General features: G+C 46.9%; 1 long non-coding RNA gene across 1 annotated transcript in view; it reads left to right on the top strand.

The window, feature by feature from the left end:
* The window catches only part of LOC132431641 (uncharacterized), an 88,230-nt gene extending 87,493 nt beyond the window's left edge, over positions 1 to 737 (top strand). Inside the window, exon 5 of the long non-coding RNA XR_009520778.1 lies at positions 704 to 737. This is a non-coding gene — a long non-coding RNA (uncharacterized lncRNA). The remainder of the gene's footprint in view (positions 1 to 703) is intronic.
* The last annotated feature ends 23,720 nt before the right edge of the window (positions 738 to 24,457 follow it).

Genomic DNA, 24,457 nt, shown 5'->3' with positions numbered 1-24,457 from the left:
GTATTTGGTTTCCTGTGAGGTAGACTATCTTTAGATGCTGCCACAGGCAAGTTCAGAAACTCCAGGCTGGAGGCCAGCTGGGACAGGAGGACCTGAAGTTATAGACCTGGAAGATGCAAGCCTGGGGCAGACTAAGAGGGGCTTGGAGAGAGTGATAACTTAGGGGCTATGTTATCTCCCTCACATGGGTGGAGGGCAGGGGACAGTATAGCTCTTTTAATGATGTGCCTTCAGGCAAGCCCAGAAACTGAGCCTCAGTTTTCCTGCCAATAAACAGGAGCCGATAATACTCACTGGACAGCATTGGGGCACAGATTGAATGAGCTACAGCTTTTCTCCTCAAAGTGTGATCCCAGTTAGGAGCTTATCAGAAATGCAGCACCTCAGGCCCCCACCCTAGGCCTCTTGAATTAGACTCTGCATTTTTTTGATGCCTTATAGATTTTATTTGTTATAAAGAAAATTCATCTCTATATGTATCTTTATTTTTTTATTTTTATTTTTTTCATGTGACTTGCTTTATTGTGATATCTGCTTTATTGTGGTGGTCTGGGACCGAACTCACAATATCTCTAAGGTATGCCTATATTGTTTTATTAAAAAATTTTTTTCTATTGAAGTATAGTTGATTTACAGTGTTTTAGGTGTACAGCAAAGTGATTCAGTTATACATACATATACAAATATATATATTCTTTTTCAGGTTCTTTTTCATTTTAGGTTATTACAAGATATGGAATATAGAGACTCTGCATTTTAATGAAATTCTCAGGAAATTGGTAAACACATTGAGTCTGAGAGGCATTGGCACAGAAAACACCTACTGAGTGCCTGTTACCTGATGGATACTTAATAATTATGTTTCCCCTCACCTCCCTCCTTCAAGGCATCTAGTGATTCCCTATACCCTGCAGTCAAGCCCAAATTCTGTATCTGATGGGCAGTGGCACAGGCTGCTCCAGCGGGATGTGGCACCTGGCTGGGCCCTGTTGTACAGGCCGTGCTCCTGCTCCCTGCCCTGGCCAGCTGGTTCTTTGACTGTAACTCATATCTCAGCCACCTCGGCTGCACTGCCTTCCCACCACTTCCTTACCTGCCTGAGTCATATTCAAGGCCAAGCCTCTTCCTAGTCCATCCCTATCCCAGGGCCTAGCCAGGGTCTGGCACCAGTGGGCCCTCAACACACGTGTTTATCGCGTGGTCAGTGACCATACCCCCACAAGACCTTCCCTGGCTGCCCACTGCCCTTCTCACAGCTTGTGCCCAGTGTGCCCCTGGTCTCCTATGCTCTGCTGAGGGTGGGGCTGCACTGCAAGCTTCCACCTTGCCTTCTCCCCATCCCCAACATGGACTCACCGGCCAGGACCAGCTGTGGCTGGGATTGCAGTGCTATGGGTTGGCTGACCTGCTGGCGTTTGAGGAACTCCACTTCCCCATTTCCTTTCTCGGTCTCCCCCTGGCCTAAGTGTCAGGCCACCTTTCCCTGCCTTTGGCCAGGCTAAAATTTGTGCTAAAAATAATCCAAAGACTGCTGCTAGACACCCCCAGGTGGGAACTCAATATAGAGGAGCCTGCCCCACTGAGGACTGACAGACTTTACTCAAATACCTCAAGCTGCAGGAAACTTCAGATAGTTGTTAGTGTTTGTGGACACTTTTTCTTTTTCTTTTTTTGGCCGTGCCATATGGCATGCAGTATCTTAGTTCCCTGACCAGGGATCAAACCTGGGCCCCCAGCAGTGGAAGCGCAGAGTCCTAACCACTGACCTGCCAGGGAATTCCCTGTGGACACTTTTTCAGAATGAGTGGAAGCATAAGCCACCTGGACAGAAAAAACATCTGAAGTAGTTAAATCCCTCTTTAAGGAAATTATTGCCCAAGTTGGATTGCCTGCACCCTTCAAAGTGACGGTTGCACTGTCTCCAGTATAACCCAACAGGTATCTAAAGCATTGCATATTGTTGGAAACTACATTCAGCCTGAAGACCACAATCAACAGGAAAAACTGAGAAAATGAATCACATATTCAAAGAGAGCATTGCTAAAATATGTCAAGAGACCAACTTGGTATAAGGTCTTGCCAGTTGCCCTGCTATGGATTAGAGTGGCTCCCAGAAGTGAGCCCTTCAGGAATATTGTGTGGTAGGCCATTCCAGGTGTCTGCCTGGGCAGGAGAATCTGTAGATGTCTTAAAGGACCTAGCAGTCAACAACTATGTTAAGAATTGGGCACTATATGAACTTCTGTTCATGAATTTGCTTCCAGTAGGTCCACCTACCCAGCTGAGATGGTACTGCACCCCTTCCAGCCCAGGGATTGAGTCCTCCTCAAAACCTGGAGAGAACAAGGACTGGGACATCAACTTGCCACTAAGTGGACAGGACCATACAAGGTGCTGCAGAACACCCACTCCTCATTTTGATAAATTAGCCAGGATAAGACCATGGATTTACCACACCCGAGTAGAACTCACTCCTCTAGAAACTGGACAGGATGAAGAAAAATAGACTTGGCCTTGTGAGACATTAGAAGATCTTAAGTTGCTGTTTCGAGTCAAGCCTCTTACCAGATAAGTAATGATGACTCTTGCTCTTCTCTTTTGTTTCACTACACTGGTGACAGCCACTTGTTAGAAAGGAAATGCTTTAATAAAACTATCTCCAAGTGTGGCCAAAGAGGGGAAATAACCCTCTTTAAAGATATAAAGAACCTGCTGTATTAAAAAAAAAAAGGATATAAAGATAGCATAGCGCAGAATTTCGTGGGTATCCTTATTCCAAGTTTATGTGTACATTCAAGTGCTTGTCTAAGTATTGTGAAGGACCATAAAAAGGGGATCCAATGCAAACTGTTCATGCCCAGCCTGGGCCTTGGGAATACTTCCAGTCCCAAACTGATCAATTCCATTACACAATCACCCCTTCATGGCCTCTGTTCAGCAGGAAGTAGCCAGAGTGGTCATCACCCCTTTTCCCAGAAGATTGTGGAATGGACATTGACAGGGGAGAATTGTAATAGAGAAGAACAAACCTGACACCATATTGGATCTATTCCTTTAGCTCTCACATTTGTGCCCTGTTTGCTATGCTAAGTTATTCTGGCTCTGCACCTTTGTGAAAGAATGATGCCTATAGCCTGAAATACACATAGTAGCCCTTTCTCAAGACTCTGCCTCCCAGGCTTGACCTTTAAAGACGTAACACTTTTCCATTCATATAGAGATTAAAAGGTACAGAACAGAGAATAACAATTGTCTTGTTGGAGGAATATCATGACCAGACCTACGTGGACTGCTACAAGAACAAAGGATTATCACATCCCTTCTGGGTTCTGGCCAGCACCAAGAAATCTGCAATGGCCAGCCACACCTGGTCCCCTTTTAGTATAAAAGAACTCTGAGTTCTTACTCAGGTAAAATGGTTCTTTGGGACACTCGTCTGCCATCTTCTTGGTCTGCTGGCTTTCCAAATAAAGTCTCTATTCCTTGTCCCAACACCTCATCTATCAATTTATTGGGCTTTCATGTGGAGAGCTGTACAAGCTTGGACTCGGGAACAGAGTGAAGAATGCTTTAACTAACCTTGTTGTGGTAAATATTTTGCAATGTATACGTGTATCAAATCATCACATAGTACAGAATAACTTATACATTAACACTTAAAGTTACATATTATATGTCAATTATATTCAATAAAGTTGGAAATAAATACTGGGAAAAAATTTTTAAACAAAGAGAAAATGTGTCTGTCATTCTTCTCCAGGAGTCTCACTTGGGTTGAATTATTTCTAAATCTCAGTAGAATGAGGCAGAAGTCGTACAGGCTCATCTTCAAATTGAAGCGAAAGTGTCCCTTTATTCCAAAACAAGTCTTCGTTTGCAGGCTAACTCTTAAGTAGTGTTTGGTAACCACCCCTATTCTGTATTGCACTTTTGTACGTATGCCACGCATCACCACCCTGACTCACTTGTTTGCTCACTCACTTATGAGTATTTATTAAGCACCTCCTGCATGCCATACCCTGTACCTAGGGCTGGTTGCTTGTGACATAAAGGTGAACAGGGCAGGGTCTCTACCCGATCCCTCCACAGTTTCGATCTCAGTTTGGCTTCCACACTTCAAGGTTGCAAAAAGAGACAGCTCAGGGAACATTGAACAATCAGCAATTATCAGAAAGACAGGGGAGTGGTCTGTCTTGCCTCTGTCCACAAAACACCGTCTTCTCCCTCCTTGTGTCTCCACCTCTCCCCAGCATTCCCCAAGGCCCAGAGCTTCAGGCTGGGCAGGCAGTCAGCACGGGCCTAGAGGACAGCCTTTGGCTGTGGGAGTCCCCTTGATTCTACTCAAAGCACATGGCTTTGTTGACAAAAAAATCTGCAGCAGTTGCATTCTTGGGAGGGAGTGGCATGTGCAGGTGACACTGGCAAGCCTTTGTGTTACAGTTCTGTGAAGAACATGCAGACCCACAATGATTTTGAGTCACATTGTCATGGTTCAAATCCTGACCCTGCCACTCAAGCCTCAGTCAAGTTATTTCTCTGAGCCTGAGTTTCCTTATTGTAAAAAATCAGGCTAATAATCCATGTGGAATGGATGGTGTGAGGATTAGCAGTGACACATGTAAAGCACATCATACGGTGCTTGGAATATTGTGGGCCCTCAGGAAATGAAGAATTACTACTCAAGGCAAGAAGGTCCCAAACAGGGTAATAAAAATCTGCATTCTGGGGATACATGGAGGAAGGAACACTCTCCTTCTAAGAGGTCTTGGTGAAGCATTCACCTGGGAAGACAGGCCAGAAGGACCAAGCTGTACAGAGTCGAGAGGGTGGGTTATGGGCCTCACACATTGGGGAGTCGCTCAGTGTGCCCCCTTCTCCTGGGGTCTCCAGGGCTTTGATGACAGGCAACTGCCTGTCCCCTTAGAACCCTCTTCACTCTCTGTGGTCCTGTTCCATCCCAGAGGCTCCCTCGGTAAGGATTCTTGAGTGGCGGTGGGTAGGGAGGGACTTAAAGGATCTGGGCCTGTGCTGGATGAGTCTTTGGAGGGATACAGAAGGCAGGATTAGTTCTGGATCAGCTGCTGTCAAGAAGCAGGGGAATTCAGTGACTGGGAGTCTAATAACTTTTGCCTGGGTGGTGGGAGTATTGCAATGGGCTAGAGCTGTCCCTGGTAACAGGGCAGCAATCACCAGTGTTGGTCCAGGTGTGTATGTGGGAGGGTGGGGCTAGTCTTTTAGTTGTTGTGGAGTGGCCCTGTCTGAGCATCTGTGATGTTCAGGTGGGAGCTTAACAGTCAGGCAGCCAACAGGGGAGTTTTCCCTCTTTTCCTGTATTAGGGAATCTGATATGGTCAAGCCCACAGAATGGGGACAATAAGAAGGATGACCATGACTGCACGTGCAGCTCAGGCCACGGTTTACAAAGCTCTCCCACAGGCACCATCTCCCTTGCAGGGTAGGAAACTGAGGCCCAAGGAGGTTAGAGTAACTCCAGGCCACTCAGCTGGTAGGTTGAGTGGAGTAGGCAGGAAGTCCACCCCAAGTCAGAAATTTACATACATGCAGTGTCTGGCTGTTTCTCTGCAGGTTGCCGAACCCAAAGCAGATGCCTCTGGGCAGACTCAGGGTAGACGACCATCACTCCTTCCTAAAGGGCTTTCTCCCTGGCCCTGAGAGAAAAGCAGGTAAGGGGGGAACAGGGAATAGAGGAGTTGTTGATGGTGGGGTTGGTGAACCATTCCCTCAATGGAAGCTTTGAGGCTCCCCTTTGTGGTTGGCACATGAACTGCTGGCCCAGGCCTGGCTGAGGCAGGTGTGGGCAGCAAGGTCCCCTCCAGGGCCCCAAGTCAGGCAGGCCCTGTGCCAGGCACACCATAGTCAGGGGCTCAATTGACCCTCAGTCCATTGGCCTGCGAGCTGGGTGTTCTCAGCCCATCATAGAGAGGATAAAACAGAGCTGAAGTCAAAGTTTACCCAGGAAAAGAGTGCTGAAGCTGGGCATTTAGGCCTCGCCTCGTCCAGTGATGGAGCTACGGGTATCACCCAGACTCCCCTTCCCAATTCTCAATTTGTAAAGGCTGTTTAAAGTCAGACCCCCAGCTAGGCTGTGGGACTAAGAAGTAATTTTTGGACTTGATAAAGGGCTTCCCAGTCTTATAAAGTGTTTTCACATTCTTTATTTCTTGTAGGCCTCACAGAACCCTGGAAAGCAGGTTCATGAGGCATGATTATCTCCACTTTATAACCAAGAAAACAGGTGCAGAGATAACAACAGGTAAAACATAATAATCATCATCCTAGTTATTAATGTTTACCATGTGCCAAGCTCTGTGCTAAGTGTTTTGCAATTGTTACCTTGTTTAATACTCAAACAACACTGATACTGTTCCCATTTTACAGAAAGGATGTGAAGGCACAGAAATGGGCACAGTTCAGGACCTAGAGCTGCAGTCTGACTTTGGAATCCGAGCTCTTCCTTACCACACCGTACTGACACTTGTGACTCACTATGGACCACAGGTCTGGTAAAAGATGGACAGGAACTGGATTCTGCCTTCTCTGATGCCCTGGGCAGTGTTCTTTCTACCACATCACACTGGCTCTGTTGTCCTCTTTCAGCATCCTAAGGTAATAATACAGGTGAAAACTTAAAAAAAAAAAAAAAGAGAGTAAGACCAGTTACACTCAGTTCTTTGAGGAGAAAAAAAAGCATTGGCAAGATGAATGAGGGTATGATGAACTGGGAGATTGGGATTGACGTATATACACTAATGTGTATAAAATGGATCACTAATAAGAACCTGCTGTATAAAAAAATAAATAAAATTAAATTTAAAAAAAGAGATGAATGAGGGTAGACTCAGGGCACTGGGGAGGGGTGTTTGATGGGTACACTGCCAGAGGGGAGGTCTGGGCTGTGCTCCAGGCCAAGCTCATGACTTGGCCTGGTTGTATCTCCCTGGAGTAGGAAGCACCCTGTTTGTAATTCCACACTAGTTGCTGTAAGTGCTGTCTGTCTCCCTGAGTATTCTTCTAAAGCTTCTCTGTGCCAGTGGGCTGGTCTCTCTGGGGAGCCATGGTTTCAAAATTGCAGTGTCTAGAGCTGCACTGTCCAATGCAGTGGTCACAGGCTACATGTGGCTGTGGAGCAGTGGTGATGTGGCTAGTCTCAATTGCACTGTCATGTAAGTATAAAATATTTACCAGATTTTTTTAAGACTCAGCATAAAAAAAAGAATGTACCATATCTCATTCATAATGTTTATATTAATTACATGTTGAAATGATAATATTTTAGAGGTATTGGGTTTAATAAAATATTTTGTTAACATTAATTTTACCTGTTTCTCTTTACTTTTAAAATCACTACTAGAAAATTATGTGGGTGGCTCTTGCTGTTGGACACTACTGGAAGACATTGATCTAAAGCTTTTGGTCCTGGTGAATGTGCTTATGACATCTGTCGGAAGCCAGACACTCCTCAGAGCTGTCCAACAGGGAAGGCCTGTTTGTCCCACCCTCTGTGAGGTGCTGGGGGTGGCCAGGGGCGGATGGCGGTGGGGGAGAGGTGACCTTAAGGTTTTGTCTCTCTGCCAAATGGGCAAAGGGTAAAGTTCCTGCAGCCCAGTGGCAGGGGAACAGAGGAGCAGCATGTTTTCTGTGTGAACCACCCTTCTTAGTTCGCAGGATCCCTTGGTTTAAACTCATGTTACAGTATACTCCAGCAGCTATGAACTCATTTCAGTTCCTAAGATTCTAAGCTTTTTCTGGTCTTGGCCCCTCCCTCCCCTCCTCTCCCTACTTGGCTGTCTCTTTAGATGGCAAGTGGGTTCTACACAGAGACCCCCTGACCCGCTCAGCTGCATTAGGTTTCCCCACTGCGTCAATTCTCTCAGTCCTTTATTTCCTCTTCACAGGACCGGTCCCACTTCACCACCACCCTCTTGGACATGGAGTGTGTTTGATGTCTGTCTGCTCATTAAACAGAAGCATCATGAGGGCAGAGACTGTGTCCGTCCACTCCTATGTCCTGGTGCCAACATGTTCCCCTTATAACAGGGAAGAACAAATCTGACTCCATATCAGATGTTTTTTTTACTTTAACCTTTGTATTCTATTGCTTTTGCTTCCGGTTAAGAATGTTGCCTATAGCCTGAGATACATAGGATAGCCAGTTCTCAAGTCTCTGACCTTTAAAGATATAACACTTTGCCATCCCTATAGAGATAGATAAAAAGTTTCAGAACAGAGGATGACATTTGTCTTGTTGGAGGTTTACAGGAACATTTTGACCTGACCTACATGGACAGCTGCACATTTACCTCATCGTCGTCATTTCCTGTGGCAGCTCCCAAGGGAGCCGCAGTCACCCTCAGGCTATGGAGCACAACCCCAGCTTGGGAGGGGCAGCCACTGCCCAAGGTCACCACATGGTGAGTACCTGAGGGAAGCCGGGCCTGGGGGGGGGGGGGCGGTTCACCCACTTGGGGCCTTCCTCCTCACTGAAGGCGGCCCCCCCCTTCCTGTGTCCCTCTCAGAGGGGCCGTGGTCACCCAGTCAAGCCCAGCTTGACCCTGTTCTTTGGGAGATCCCATGCTTCTTGGGATGTGGTATCCAAGCCCTAAAACTCTCAAAGTGTTTGTGCTTGTCTTGGGAACCCCCTGCAGGGCCAAGGGGAGACAACCCAGGGGGCCAGGTGACTGGTGGGTGCAGGCACTGGGTACAGGGGTTGGGGGCACTGGACCTCAAGCTTGGGGCTCTTTCCCACCAGATGGAAGAGTGGGAGCAGGAAGCAGTTCTGCTCGGAAGGCTCCAGAAGCCGGGCAAGGCCGGGTGGACTCAGCAGTTGCCCAGCAGGTGTCACCCTCCCTCCTCTCAGGCCGAGACCTGGGGGCCTGCACCCTGTTCTGAGGCACTGCTCACCTCACCTCTCAGGGGGAAGGAGCTAGTGAGGAGAGCACTCAGGTGCAGAGACAGACAGACAGACTGGCAGAAAATAAGTTTGACAGGCAGGAGCAAGAGCGAGCGGAAGTCAGGCTTCAGGAGAGAAAATGCTTGCCTTGAAAGGACTTCTGCTAGAGAAAGGCTGAAAGGGATGTTCTGAGGCAACATTTCAGAAGAACAGCTGAATCCATTCACCGAGCACCCCTCCTGCCCCCGCACGATCAGGAGCCCTTTGCAGGCAGACCTGAAGTCACGCACCTCTTTTAACGCAATGGGTGCACACCTCAAGCCCTGCTTGGCTAGGCTTCTGCCTCGCACCAAAACACACAGAGACGATGGTGACGCTGACTCATCGAGTTTGCCAAAGACAAGGAAAACGGTAAAGCACAAGAGCAGACAAGGAATCTGCTGAAGACAGAGGGAAGCAGGGATCCGATGAGGGAGGAGGGACACAGAAGTTAAAAGCCCCAGTGGGGAGGAAAAAGCTGAGGCCATGAGGTCCACTAGGCCGCTCTGCAGGGCCCTAGGGAACATCCAGGGCAAGGGGCAAGGCAGCTGGACAAGGGGGCCAAGACTCAATCCTGTACTGAATGGATTTTTCGCTAGAGGCCCCCATGGTAAAGCTGCCTGAATAGCTTTGAGAGTCCTTGAATTCAGCTGTGCACCTAGGACCCCCATCCCAAGGGTGGTCGATGGACACCCCACACTGTGGGTGACCAGACTCCAGAAGGATACCTGCTCAGGTGACACCTGGGCTGGAGAAACAGTCAGGCAGACCTTCAGAAAGGCAGGCAGCTGGCACACAGAGGATTCGTGAAAGTGCTCGTTCTTCTCTGTCTTTATTTGCAGCTGCTTTTCCCCTGACTCTCCGTTTGTTGGGTAACCGATTCTGAACAATTCGTACGGGGCACTGGGGCACAATTCGTACAGGCTGACACTGGGGCTCATGGATGATGTCATTAGGAGCCTCACTGTGACCAAAGGGCACACACTGCATCTTCCCTGCACAGTGAGTCAGAGCCATACGTAAGTTGACCGTCCGTGGCATGGACAGCTATTTTCGAAACACTTTCGAGTCATTCTTTCAACCCTCCCTCTAACTGTGTGTGAGAAGCAGGGCTGGCTGGCTGGAGGGCTAAGCCCATGCGTGTATGCCCGTTTCCCACTCAGCATGATGAAATGGAGGGACCACATCCCCCCTAGGACCTCTCCAGGCTATACACCTATTGTGCTTGCCTGCTCTTTGCCTGACCACCCAGTTCTAGCAGGTTTATCCAATTCTCTTGTAGATACACTACATGGAACCCTGAGCTGGGGCTGGGGCCGGGGGGCGCAGAACTTTGAATCCCAAAGATTCAGTCTGGAGGCTTTCCAGAGACACATCTATGTCAGATCCTGGGAGGGATGAAAGACAGTGGGCTGAGGAAAAGAAAGAAGAGGTAGAGAAAAAAAAAATGAGAAAGAAAGAGAATTTCCAGGTAATATAGGCAATGAGAAAGTCTAGGGGCACCCTCCTGGTACAGAACACCTAAGATGCTGGATAATTATTTAACAACACCTTTTAAAATAAATGACTGGGGGACTTCCCTGGTGGTCCAGTGATTAAGACTCTGCGCTCCCACTGCAGCGGGTGCAGATTCAATCTCTGGTCGGGGAACTAAGACCCCACCTGCCACACGGTGCGGCAAAATAAAATAGAGTAGAATAGAATAGGATACAACACAATACAATACAGTAAAAATAAAATAAAATAAAATATATAATACCGATGTGGCAGAAAAGCAAGCGAAAACCTCAGAGCCTGGGATGCAAATCCAGAAAGGTGAGGGCAGCTGGAGCCTTCGTCGCCCTGGGCACCCTGTGGTGCCTCAGGCCAGGAGCCTGGTCTTCATGGGTTGTGCCTCTGCAGCAAGGAGGATGGAGACAAAGTCTGGGCTGCGAAGGGTGGGAGCCTTGTCTGAGGCCCACACAAAGCAGGATTCCACAAAGGGCAGCCCCCTCAATGCCTGTCTTAGCTCTGTCCCCAGAAAGCAGAGGCTGAGGCAAAGCCTGTGTAGCAGTGCCGTATTGGGATGTATGAGTCAAGGGAACAAAGTGAAGGAAAAAGGCAAGTGAGGCTGGGAGAGGAAAAGCAGTATGAAGTGGTTTGTTCCTGAGCTGGCCACAGCTTCACAGAAATCCAGACAGGAATGTGAATCAGGCAGCGTAGCAGTGTACAGAAAGTACACTGGTCGCCAGGTCATGTGGGACCTCTGCCAGAGACCCAGGGAACCTCTGCCTCTTAGAACAGTTACCTGCAGGGACAAAAGGCAAGCAGTTTAATCCTCAACTCTTTGTCTTTTTTTAAGTCTCTTTGGTCCACATTTCCCCTGTGGGGCGTTCACTTCCCTGCATTTCTGGGTTGTGTAACCTGGGCTCTCGGGGCAGTTGCTGGGAAAGCCGGACGCCCCATGGATGCAGGCAGGTCAGACCTAGAAGCAGAGCTGTCAAGTCTCCCAGTGCGATGGACATGACGGAGGCTGCCCTACAGCCTTCACGTCATCCCTGGGGAGGCTAACACACCAGCAGTACTTGGAACTGAGGCTGGGAAGGCGGAAGCCTAGACTTACAATGGCAGAGACCGTATGGGCCACCACTGGGGCACTGCGGCTAGGAAGCAGCCAGTGTTCAGAAAGCCAGCAGGGCAGAGCAGTTCTCGGGAGGCACATAAGCTGGGTCCAGTGTGGAAACAGCTGGGTCCATAGAGATGGGAAACAGATGGTTGATTTATAAAGGACTATTTACAAAGGTACGGGCAAGTAGAGGCACCACAGGGACTAGTGCAGTAATCTGGTTCCCACAGCATAATGGCAAAATGAACTGCTACCACCTTTAGGCTTAAAAGGACAAAGGGAAGGAGAGGTTTCCAGAACTGGATGAATTCTTGTACAGTAGATTACCTTGAGAGGAGCAGGGATCTTGGAGGGAGGAAGCTAGTCGAGCTGAGGCAGCTTCACAGGAAGGAATCCAGAGGATTAAATATCTGATGTGGTCCAAATAGATCCAAATAGGCAGAGCAGGCTGGAAAAGGGTTTACTCTAGAGGGGTAAACTGAAGCTCTCTGGCATCACCATAGGTAAAATTCCAAGTAATACGAGTTCACAATCAAAAATCAAAACACACATGGAACTGAGCCAGCATGGATCAGAATTAACCAAAAACATCAAACCTCAAGACCGGACCCATGAGGACTTTGGATACAGAAATTGTAAATAAAGACTATAAAATGAGTATATTAATATATTTAAAGAAATAAAGAAAGATAGTGGGATATGATGAAGAAATACAAGGCCATGGAAAGTAGTTTGTGTGATATAAAAACCAGTAGATGTTCTGGAAATAAAAAATACAAAATGACTGAAAATGTAAAATGCAACAGATGAGTTAAGGTTAAACTCAGGAGAAGAAGAATTTGTGAACTTTAAGAAAGATCTGAAGATACTACCAGAATGCACTGCAGAAGGACAAAAGGGGAGAAAATATGAAGGAAGGTTAGGAGGCGTTGAACACGGAATGAGGAAGTGTGAGCCTGTGTCTAACAAAAGTCTCAGAAGACTGTGGTGGGCAGACTCGAAGATGGTCCAACTATCCCCCCTCCTGCTATTCACACCCTTGTGTGATCCCTTTCTCTTGAGCTGGGCAAGACCTGCAACTGGATTCTAACCATGGAATATGGATGTGGCAAAGGTGATGGGATATCATTTCTGTGAGTTTTGTCACAGTAGATCGTACTGTCTGTCTTGCTAGCAGACTCTCTCAATAAACTCTTTCCCTACAGGGTCTGATCAGGAACGGCAGCTGGTGCATCTTGGAAGCTTGTCATAGTCTATGCTTGAAAGTTCAAGGACAGAAGAAGGTGAAAATCACCTCAATTTCAAGGTGTGATGAGCAGCTGTTTCTCATTGGGGAGGGGAGAGGACAACACAAGACATGGGTAAGATGTCCAGTGCCATCTCTAATGTTTAGGAACCACGAAACAAACAAAAGATTGAAAAGGATGAAACAGTCATACTTTGAAAGGGGGTCTGAAGAGCAGCAGGATGGGGTGCTAAGCCTGAGATTTCCAACGCCAGGTGCACACACAAACTTTCACGAATCATAGCAATGAGTTGACAGCTTATTAACAGGTGGGATTCCACTCCATCCACGGGCCATTGTTAATATCATTATGGCAGAGTGCCATTTTTGAGGTGTTAGCGAACCAAACTTGGGTCCCCGAGCTCCTGTGCAGTAAAGCCAATCTACTGACACTGGGTTGTGGTGAAGGAAAGTGCAGTGTTTATCGTAAGATGCCAGACAAGGAGTCTGGGGCAGCTAGTGCTCAAAAAACCTGAACTCCATGATGGGTTTCAGGGAGGCATTTCTAAAGGCCAGGTGAGGGAGAGGGCGTTGAGGGGTATGTGATCAGCTCGTGCACAATTCTCTGATTGGCTGATGGTGAGGTAACAGGGTGGTGTCACAGGAGTTAACATTATCAATCCTCAGGCTCCAGTAAGTCTGGGGCCTACGTTTTCACGGTCATCAAGTAGTTAACTTTTTCCATTTGGTGGTGGTTTTAGCATCCTAAAACCACTCAGGAAATGTGCAGCAAATACTGTTATCTAGGTACTTCAGAGGGGAACTAAAGCAGAGGGCTTGCGGGGAGGGGTCTGTCCTGGGAAGGCCCCACAGGGTCCTGCTCAGTTACAGAGAGAATATAGTTTACAAAACCAAAATCTTCTCCCAACCCAGAAAACTTCTCCACAAAGGTAGCAGAGGAAGAAAGCAGTTTTATTATTGAATATACTATATTAAACCAGAATGTGATCGCATAACAGACAATCCGCAAAGAGATTGCAAAGATGGAAAGTAATCGCACCCCCCTGCATAGCCAAGCAGATACAGCCCATTACACACACTTTCTCGAGGTGAACAATAACTAGTCCCCTAGTAAGAGGAGCAGTACCTTTGTCACACGTAGTTGGTTCAAAATTTACCTAAGTAATCGGGGACACCCCTTGTGTTGGCTTTAATCAGAAGAGAAACGAACTTCTCATTGCAAATTGGAACAGAGACTACCAAAGTTAGGTTCTTATCCTCCCACAGAAACTGGGAGATGGTTTGCATTTCAGAAAGATGGCTCCCAGGTCCTCAGGAAATGATCCTCAGTTATGAGGTCATTATAAAGATTTATGTACATTTGAAAAGGACAAAGAAATTCTGAAACAAAAGGGAGGGGGAGAAAAGTCTCCTCCCTTATTTGCAACAAGGAGAGTTAACCCTCTATTTTTATTCTGTATTTGATCTTAACACCATCCAGTGTATTTTCTGTGGCCATTTTCCCCCTCATAGTTGACAACATATATGTACTTTGATTCGTTAATTCCACATTTAAGAATCCCCAGGAGATGCTGAAACATGTTTTTAAAATGTATGTTCAAGTGTACTTTTACAACGTTATTTACGATAGAAAAAAATTGAAATCAACCCAAATCCCAAATTCCAAAATAAGGAAGCAGTTGAAAAAAGTTAGAGACTTCTGTATGATGAGGTATTATGCATTAAAATGGCATTTATGAGGAAGTTTCTAATGACATGAAAAAACCCCTAGGACCTAGAAGTCTGTATACACTGTGTTGTCAACTATGAGGACCTGGGAGCCATCTTTCTGAAATGTTATATGAGCTTAAAGGAGGTGGGAAGGGTAAGAGAACTAAATCCTCAACTTCCTCAACAGCAAATCAACAGAAAAAAAAAGTTATGAATTGAGAAGTAGCAAGATAAGCCTACTATTTAGAAATTTTGATGGTAAATACCAGAGGGGGAAAAACAACTAAAAGTATCTTTGGTGATCTTTTTTGTAGTGGGGGGCTAGTGTGTGTGTGGGACAAGGGACAACTATGTTTTGTTATGAACTTTGAATACTGTTTAAATTTTTTGCATATATTATAGGGCTAAAAGTAAAAATTAAGTACAATTTTAAAATCCCCTGCCTACCACTGTTCCCCCCGACCCTAGAAAAAACATATGAACTTTTCCGTATTTCATAGGTCAGAAAGCTATTTTTATTTCTGTTCTGCTGTTTATCTGGAAATGAAACTATTTTGATGTTCTGAGTGAACCCTCTGACTCATACCTGGAGAGATATTAGCATTTACGACCTCAGAGATTTCTACATCTCTCCTGCTCATGTGAAGGACTCTGTGGTCCTCCTCTCCCTTCTTTGAATTTCCCACCTCCTGGCAGTTATCAGGGGCTGAAGAGAAAGCCTATTCCTCACCAGATGGTGGTCAGTGTTTTGGTAAGAGTGCTGAGATATGACTTAGTTATAAAGGGGTTGGTTAGGGTAGGGTTGTGATCTGTAGCAGGTTCCCTGGTGTTCCCTGAAACCTAACATTTTCACAGAGCTTTGGTGCCTGGGTTTAAGCTGATCTTGCCATTTATTAGCTCTGTGACTTTGGACAAGTTACTTAGCTGATTTAAGCTTCCGCTTCCTCATTAACAAAGTGGGAATAATAGTAGAAACCCATCCTTCTTAGAGTTTTGATGATAATTAAATGGAACACTATATGTGACCATGTATGTAGTGTACCAAGTTGGAGTGTTCAATACATTGGCTGTGATCAGTATTATCTATTAGAACAATGTTGATCCTCTGCAAATCGTACCGTTAGCCTGAATCGTACTGAAAATAACTCAATTCAGTGTGTGTGTGTGTGTGTGTGTGTGTGTGTGTGTGTGTGTGTGTGTGTAATTTCCCTTGAGACTTTCTCTTTGACCCATGGGTTATTCAGAAGTGTGTTGTTTACTTTCCAAGTGTTTGGAAATTTTTCTGTTATTGATTTCTAGTTAAGTTCCATTATGGTCAGAGAATACACTCTGTATGATTTAAATTCTTTTAAATTTGTTGAGGTTTATTTTATGGCCCAAGATATGGTCTCTATTAGTATTTGATCTTTGAACACTTAAAAAGAATGTGTATTCTGCTGTTGTTGGGTATTCTATAAATGTCAGTTAGATTCTGTTAGTCAATGGTAGAGTTGAGTTCTTCTGGATCCTGATTTTCTGTCTAGTTGCTTTATCTATTGTTTAGGAAGGGTTGTTAAAGTCCACAATATCATTGTTGCTGTGTCTTCTTCTCCTTTAGTTTATCAGGTTTTGCTTCATATATTTTTCAGCTCTGTTGACTGGTGCATACACGTTTACAGATGCTGTATCTTCTTAGTGGATTGACCCTTTTATCATAGCATCTGTAAATGTGTATGCACCAGTCAACAGAGCTGAAAAATATATGAAGCAAAACCTGATGGAACTAAAGGAGAAGAAGACACATCAACAATGGTAACTGTGGACTTAACAACCCTCCCTCAACAGTGGGTAAAGCAACTAGACAGAAAATCAGGATCTAGAAGAACTCAACTCTTTTGTAATAGCAGGAAGAAGATCCTAAAGAACAAGCAGCATGGTTAATAAGCAGTGGGTGCTTTTTCTGTACCCAACAGCCTAAGGCATAGCTATGAACTCATTTTACAGGTGAGAAACTTGTGTACTGGGTCACAAGGTCCCACAGGTGGAATGTGGCTGAGCTGGGATTCAAGCTCAGGTTGAGAGCACCTGAAGCCGTGATTCTTCATTCCCATCTCTTTTCTTATCCATTTGTCTCTTTCCAGTCACTCATTTCTGGTGAAACCTGTGTCCTTTCATGTCTGTCCCCTGGCAGCTGTTTCACAGCAAGGCCTTGTAAGGTGGAGGTTAGAGGGACCCACGCTGGAGCCACGCTGCCTGATTCACATTCCTGTCTGGATTAGCCAGGTGACCTCAGCAAGTTACTCAACCTCCACTCCCTCATGTTCTTCGCTTATAAAACAGGCATAATATGGACTTGCTTCATAGAGCTGTTAGAAAATTAAGTAAAATGATATTTGTAAAGCTCCTAGAACAATGCCTGGCACAGTCAGTATTAATTAAGTCCTTGCTGTTATTCCTTCCACAACACTACACAATCGGTCCCTTTTCCTGGAACCGTCTTTCTCCATTGTCAACCATATTCAAGATTTTTTTTTTTACATTTATTTTGTGGCTTAGGGTGCCTCTGGCCCACTGTCACTTGTCACCAGGTATATGTGTATCGAGTTTGAGAAACGGGAATGTGTACTGGGTTGAGCAGGAAGCCTGGACTCTCACAGGTGCTTAGTAAATGATTACAATTTTGAGCTATTAGGGAAGAGGACTCCCTTTAATTCTCATAAGAGTTCTATGAGGGAAATCCATATTTGTTATTCCCATTACAAGTGAGGAATGTGAGGAAGAAAGAGGTTGAATAATTTTGCCCAAGGGCGCATGGCTAATCATAGATAGGGTTTTGAATTAGGCCATCTGGCTCCCGTGTGTGTCCCCTCACCCCTGCCTTACACTACCTCCCTGGGAAATAGCCTGTGCAGAACGGACCAGAAAGTAGACAGTGTCACCCGGGTGAGGATTGTCAAGGAATGAGTGACTGGGGAGAGTGAGGAAGCTATCACTGCAGTTCGAGTAAGAGATGCTGTGGATTCGGATATATTTTGAAGGTGGAAGCAACAAGACATGCTAATGGATCGGAAGTACGGGGTGAGGCAAAGAGAGGAGTTAGTGGATTATGTTTTTGGCTTGAGCAACTGGGGATGTAGATGTCATTCATCCAGAGGCAAATTCCACCAGGTTTGTGGAAGGTGAATCAAGAGTTTTATGTGGGATACATTTCACTTAGATGCATCAAATGGAACTGTTGAGTAGGCTACTACATGTACAAATCAAGAAAGAAATACAGGCTAGACTAGAGAAATTAATGTGGGCATGACCAGCCTGTTGATGGTATGAAAGCCATGGGAGTGAGTGACTGCACCTAGTTGGGTGGACAGAGAGGAGGAGGGGTCCACGGGCTGAGCCTCCTGACACAGACTGAACTTGAGTAAGGGGTGGCAGTGTGTGAAACAGCTGTTTTGATTGATTCTAGTTTTTCAGTGAAATCAGAAGCAAGACCATTGATTGGCTGAGGATGGGGACAGAGTATCGGGGTGAAATGGTTGTTTGGGAGGCTGGGAGGCTGAGTTGATCAGGGACATTGAGTAGAATCGCCCGGCAATGAGGAAAGCCTGCTTGAGGCTTGTTGTCAGGAACTAAGTGCAACTAGGCAGGAGATAATATGTGTTTCCACCAGGAGCTGCTGAGTGGAGCGGACAGACGGTGGGCTTAGGAGAGCTGAGGTTCAGGTGGGTGAGTGTGAGAGAGAGAGATGGTGGGAGCTTCCCTGAATCAGCCTCCTTTCTGCTCCCCGAGACCTTGGTCCTATTTTCAATGCTGGTTGAGTTTTCGCTGGTGCCTTCCTGGTCTCTTTGCCCCCTGTGCATCTCCCTGCCCTGCTCACCCACTTCACCCCTCCAGGCCTCAGCCATCCTCCTCCACTTCCTCTCCTGCCCCCTCCTTCAGTTTCTCATCCTGAGGAAATCGAGCCCACAAGCCAGCTCAACCAGAGTAACTGGAACCAGCCCTTCAGAAGGGCTCAGTAATAGTGACTTTCTCTATTTAACAAAGATTCCTACCTGCATGCCAACACCAGGGCTGTTTTTCTTAGAATGCAGGCTCATTGAAGTCAGAGGAAGCAGCTTGTCCACCCATCAACAAATGTGGCCCAAGGCATACTCGTTGTTAGGTCCATTGTGAGATGTGAAGGTGGTCTCTGAGCCGTTCCCTCTGCCGTCCTCCTTAAGGAGCTTGGTGGCCGGCGGCAGAGATTGACCCAGGTGGAAAGGACTGCAGTGGACATTGGGATGTGCCCCTGGTCTCCCTTCAGACTGAAGGACTTATTCCCCCAGCTTCTGGGAGTGCTGCGGGCAGGTGGCCCCCTGCTGTCAGCCATCTCAGGAATTGTTTTGGTTGAAGAAGCCCCCTAGCCAAAGGTCTAGCATGCATCAAATGACTGATCTACACCAGGTTATAAAGACCCAACTTTCTCAACCCAAATTCGAGGCATCTCAGAAGGGTCATTCCAGTTTCAGAGCTCCCTGGGAGGGTGAGCTGAGGCCTTCAGAGCTTCACCTCTCTGTCTCCCCAGTTCTTGCCTCCCTCTACTCCCTCTCACAGATGTTGACCCCAAGGGCACCCCTTAATCAACTCCCTGCAGCCTCATCTCCCTCTCAGAGTCTGCTTCTGGAGAACTCAACTTGCAACATTTGGTGCCGGGAGTGACCCAAGAAAGCAGCCACTAAGATGGAATTGGTTCTCTTGGTGTAGCAGTAACACCACACCAGGGCTCTAAAATAATCCCTTCCCTGAATTCCTCATTTTCTACAAAATCAAAATCGCATGTGTCACCCTCTGGGCCCAAAGCCCACGTCCTTCCTCTAGTGTAAATTGTACCCACACTTTCTCCTCTGCTCCCCCAGTCTCCAGACCACAGCCCTGTTTCATGGGTAGGCATGATGACATGGGGGTTTGTGCCTACTTCTGTCATGCTGGCATCTTGTGTTCTGGGCTGAGAGGTCAGAACTCAGGGCTTCCAGAGCAACTGGAAGCTGTGGGAGCAGGAATGCCAGGAAGGAGGGAGCTAAAGGCAGAGCACTGAAATCTATGTGAAAATTCCCCTCCTGGTCTCAGCCCATCTCTCCTCTATGGGCTTCTTTCTTTCTTTGTTTTTTTTTTTAATCTTTGTATCATTTAATGTTATGAAAATTCATCAGGATCAATAAGAATAGAGGTACAATATCGTTTTGAATGCCCATGTATTCCATTGTATGGATATACTATAATTTAACTAATCCTCTACTGTTGGGCATTTGGAGTGTTTCCATTTGTTGTTAAGGTTAATTTTTGTGTATGTGGGCTTATTTCTTAAAACTGAAGGAAGACCACTTATGATGTAATTCTGTTCCCAGTGGGAAGCAGGGCTCCAGTGTTGCCAGGACTATCCCATCTGTTGGGTTTGTTTGTGCTGCTGGCAGCATGACAGGCTCGGGGCCACAGGGGAAGGAAGGGCTGCCGCCAGGGGGGAGCCAGTTTATGACCAGGGAGACTGATGCCTAAAGGCAGGATTGGCTAAAATACCCAATCCTGTGAACCTCACTCCCACCACCTCAATGGTAGATGAGGTGACAGTTAATAAGGAGACACGAGAAATGGTCTTGGGTTCCCAAGAAGCAGACCTGAGACAAGGATTAGGGTGTAGGTAGTTTATTGGGGGGTGGTTCTGATTTTGGTGGTGAAAAGCTGGGAGAAGGACCTCGGTTCTTGTCTTCTTTGAAGAAAGAATTCAGCAAAGAGACCAAGATTGTGAAAAAGATATAAGTGTTTATTAGAAGCATGTGAAGGAACACACAGGTGAACTCGGAGTGAGTTTTGTGTAATGGGGCAGCTTAGGTTGCTTAAGTATGGGCAGTCTTCAGGTTTTTTTCCTGGCCAATCATCTCCATATCTGGTTCTGGTGTGGGCACGCATCTCTCAGCCAAGATGGATTCCAGCTGGCGTCTTCTCCCTCCTTTTGTCCTTCCCCTAGACTGAGGACCTTCTCTGAGCATGTGTCAGGCCAGGAAATCCATGAGAACGCACCCAATCAGGGCCCAGTGCTCCCGCTGGTATCCCAACTGAAGCATCAGCAGGAGACCAGCTGCAGCTGCTCAGCCTGAGGCCTATATATCCCCTGCCTCAGTTCCAGGCAGCAGGGATGAAGAAGTCAGGATGTGAAACAAGGGAAAGAAGCTGACCCAATGTTACTGAGTAGCTTCTGCTGTGAGGACCTGAGGCCTAATGCCACTGGGGACTCTCTGAGACAGGGCCAGGACTCGGGTGATGCACTCAGCATGCCAAATTAAGGAGGGACCCACTCTCGCACGACCCTGGTAGGTGCCGTCTAAAATTTTGCACCCTGGTGCCTCTCTTGCCTTGTCCTAGTCCCTGCCCTGCTCTGAGAGACTGTGCAGAACTAACATCACAATCGTCCCACCAACAACTGGGAGCTGAGGCATCTCGGCACTGACCCCATTCTCCATTGATTAAGCGTTGCCCCTGGGTTGTTAAATCCTGGCGCTTCCAGCCCTGAGGCAGAGAGTCAGAGGGAGGAAGCTTCTGGTCCTCCAGGAACTGCCCACCGTAGGTGAGATGAACTCAGGTTGGCTGAGAGCACACAGGCCTGGGCACGCATAGCACCTGCAGTGGACGGAGAGGATGTGTTTAGAAACAGAGTTCAGGGAGCCTGGAGTATTTCCGTCCTCTCCCCGGGGGCCCACCCCCTTCTGCTTCTTTGACGTTTGAATCCATTAAAGGAAAATTTCAAGAGAATTCCTTAGAGAACTAGACTATGTCTCCTGGAATCCGAAGATGCCAGAACTGGTAGCCTCCTTATGCCTGTGAAGTCCTCAAGGTGAGATGTCTCTGTGGCAGAGCAAGAGGTGGGCTACCTGGGAAGGTATCACCCAGGTCAGTGGTGGGAGTTTCTAAAAAAATCCACAGAAACACTCCATGGGAAAGAGGCAGCCTCAGGCACTGCCACACGGAGGGCATCAGTGCCAAGCTGTGACCAGAGCAGCCCTGATATACCCTCTCTGCTCTCCACCTTTCCTCCCCATCTGAACCCAGACCTGGAGGAAGAAGGGCAGCAGAGTGAGTGGGGAGGGGGGAAGGGAAGGATGAGGAGGAGAAGCCACCCACTCCCCTCCCCCAGGACAGTTTCCTCAGCCTGAGGAGGCCCAGGTTGGAGGACCAGGAAGCGTTAAGTGGATAAGAGGTCAATGCTTTGATATTTTATTGGGCTGAACTTTTTAAAATACGTTCAGAAAAAAGAGTATTAACAGCCAAGTGTGCCTCAGAAAGATGTGGGGTTTCCATGTAGGGAAGAATGAGTCAACAGTCAGCAGTACGGGTTTGCAGGGGCAGTGGTGGGAGAGAAAAACGTCATTTTCTGGTGTTGTCCTCCTGGGTTCATTCATTTGTTAAACCTATGTCCTCTATTCTAGCTTTGCCCAAATGTGCTAAAATGGTGCTATTTAAAAATTCTGTCTGTATTTCTAGAATTTGTTCAGAATTTGGAAGCGAGTTGTGGTTAATTGGCACACCCCCTGCCCCCACCAACCAGTGAGGGCCCGGCCCCTGTGTGCTGATGCTGTTTCCAAAGCAAGGGGACTGTTGGGAGCCGAGAAGCCACCCCAGTCGTGCCTGTTGCAGCCTCTCCCCCCAGAGAGGCCCCAGAGGTTGAGATATTGATACAATCACAGTAGCCAAGACAGGAAGCTCTAAGAACTAGAATATTAATAGTAAGACCAGAATTGACATTCATCCAGGGCTCAGTGTTACTGCTGTCCCAGCTGCCTATGGCCAGCATTGTTATTAAATAGCTTGAACATCATCTCTGAGAAAAGCTGGACACCGCCCCCCCCCGCCCCCCGCCATGCTTGCTGATGGCTCGGTGTTGGATACCAAAGGGATTCTCCTTCTCACCCGAGGCGATAGAAGGAAGGGTCAGTCTTGATGTAATGTGCACACAGATCACCTGGGCTCTTGTCAAAATGCAGTCGGATCCGGAGCAGGGCCAGGATTATGCATTTCTAACTAGCTCCCAGGTGGTGTCAATGCTTTGGTGCATGACCACATTTCCAACAGCAAAGATCCAGAACAGTGGTTCTCCACCTTAGCTGCATATTAGGATCACATGGGGGAATTTGCAAAAAACTCAGATTCAGATTTCATTGGTCTGGAGTGGGATTCTGACCCTGATGTTTTTTAAATTCCCTTATAACTCTATAAACTGCTAAGGTTGAGAAATATTGATTTAGAATAAGAATCATAACTGTTATTGGTTTATTTCATAACTGTTATTTATTTATGGACGATAAATGTGGTTGAGGAGTTAATGCCTGCATGGACAAAGGATGATGATTCTTCTAATTCTCTTCAGGTGAGGGTGAAAATGCCTAGGAAGTGTCACCCCATCTGCACCCTGATACCTCAGTGTGCAGGAAATGGCTGCTGATAAAATCACCCTTCCACCCCAACCTCATCCAGAAAGGCTAGGACAGCCCCACTGAGTGGATTGTAGTTGCTCTGAATTGTCTGTGCAGAAAGGAGGGGAGGGAGGGTACGTGTGAGTGCGCGTGCTCGAGAGACATCGATGCATCTGTGATGGAAGTTCAGCATGAGCACACAGACCCAAATGTCCCTTGCTGCATGAAGCCTTCCTCCCTCAAGTCCCACAGTTTAAAAGTAGTTTTTTTCATTTGATGCGAGGCGATGATGGCAATGCCTTGAGACCAGTCACTCTGTAAAATTCTTTATATATGTGTATATATATATTAAAAAAATTTTTTTTGGCCACGCCACATGGCTTGCAGGATCTTAGTTCCCCGACCAGGGATTGAATCCGGGCCCCGGCATTGGAAGATTGGAGTGCTAACCACTGGACCACCAGGGAATTCCCTCTGTAAAGTTCCTAAGTGCTTTTCGTATTAACTTCCCAGGACTGCCATGACAAGTTACCAAAGACTGGGTGGCTTAAACAACAGAACTGTATTCTCTCACAGTTCTGGGGACCAAAGTCCAATATCAAGATGTAGGCAGGGCCATCCTCTCTCATCATTCCAATCTCTGCCTCCGTCATCCCATGGATTTCCCCCTGTATCTATTCTCTTATTCTAAGGACACCAGTCATATTGGATTAAAGGCCCACCCTACTCAAGTGTGACCTCATCTTAACTAATAACATCTGCAATGATCCTATTTCTAAATAAGGTCACATTCTGGGATTCTGGGAGGAACATGAATTTGGGGGAGGATACTATCCAACCCAGTACACTCTTCTTACCTAAAGATGGAAAGATTCCTAAGGCCATCACAGGTACATATTAGAAATACCTTACCCAAATACCTTGCAAGTGGGAGTTCTCTGTTTTGACATGTCCTCATTGATGGTGATATTTGATTTGTTTTTGTTTTGTTCAGGTTAAAGAAGTCCCATCTTTAAGAATTATTTTTCATGAAGAGATGTTCATTTTTTTTGTCTTAAAAATAAAGTGTAGAAGGAGAGTCAAGATGGCAGAGTAGGACGACAGAGAGTTTGCATCTCCTCACAGCTAGGGCACCTAACAGAGACTGGTGGGGGACCTTGACACCCAAGGGGACAGGGGAAACCCCAGAGCGACCAGGTAGGATGTGGAGGGAGTGAGGAGAGAGGAGAAGTGGAGGCGGGATGGGACCTGTGCTCCTGAAGGGCAGCTGGGAGAGGGGAGGGGTTCCCACACCTGGAGAGGCCCACTCACCATGAGGGGATCAACAGGGATGGGCAGAGAACCTCAGAGGTTCAGAGGATCGGAGGGGAATGCAGCTAGTGTTTCCCCTGCCCACTTAGGCCCCAGGGAGCCTGCTGGGGTCCCAGGCCTTGTCCTCCACCCTCTGAGGCTCCCTATGGCTGCATGGGTCCTGGAGGTGTGGGAGGGAGGGGTGAGGAAGAGTGGAGTCAAATGGGAAGAGACCCTCG

The sequence above is a fragment of the Delphinus delphis genome, chromosome 10, assembly GCF_949987515.2.
Source record: "Delphinus delphis chromosome 10, mDelDel1.2, whole genome shotgun sequence".
Taxonomy (NCBI): domain Eukaryota; kingdom Metazoa; phylum Chordata; class Mammalia; order Artiodactyla; family Delphinidae; genus Delphinus; species Delphinus delphis.
This window is presented reverse-complemented; position numbering and strand designations above follow the sequence as displayed.